A 633-nucleotide genomic window follows, 5' to 3' on the forward strand; every position below is an offset into this window, starting at 1 on the left:
TCCTGGTTGCGAGACAAAGGAACCATCAAATGCGTTTCAGAAGGATGTGTAACATGACCCCGACATGTTTACACGATTCTGAATTGGCCGGCAGGACGAGAATAGAGGGTTTTCAGCAGTCCATTTTACTCGTGAAACCCGGGCCAGACACGACTGAAAATGGCATTTTAAAAAATCTGAAAATCGGAAAAATCGGTAAAATCGACAAAAAAACAACCCGGTAAACATCGAGTCGGTAAACTCGCGTGTTGATCATTCGAGGCATCGTAAAATATGGATGAAAAGTAGAAAAAAAAACATCAACAATACCAACACGTAAAAGAAATAACCTTAACCTTGAGAGCTACACGAAAGACCCTTATTTCATCCAAGACAATAATATCACGCAAGGAACCTAAGGACCGGGGGAGGAGGAGAGGGCAGTTTGAGAGGGAACAGGGAGCTTGAAGGGGAAGGGAGAGTACAAGGTGCAGAGGGGGGGAGGAGAAGGAAGCTTGAGGGCGAGAAGGGAGCCTGAGGGAGGGAACGGAGTTTGAGGGGAAGGGTGGGGGTGTTGAAAGGGGAGAGGGAAGTATGAGTGATAGAGTGGAGTTTAAGGGTGTGGAGATGGTGTCCTTAAGGGAGACGCACGCG

The sequence above is a fragment of the Penaeus monodon genome, chromosome 25 (genome assembly GCF_015228065.2).
Source record: "Penaeus monodon isolate SGIC_2016 chromosome 25, NSTDA_Pmon_1, whole genome shotgun sequence".
Classification (NCBI taxonomy): Eukaryota; Metazoa; Arthropoda; class Malacostraca; order Decapoda; family Penaeidae; genus Penaeus; species Penaeus monodon.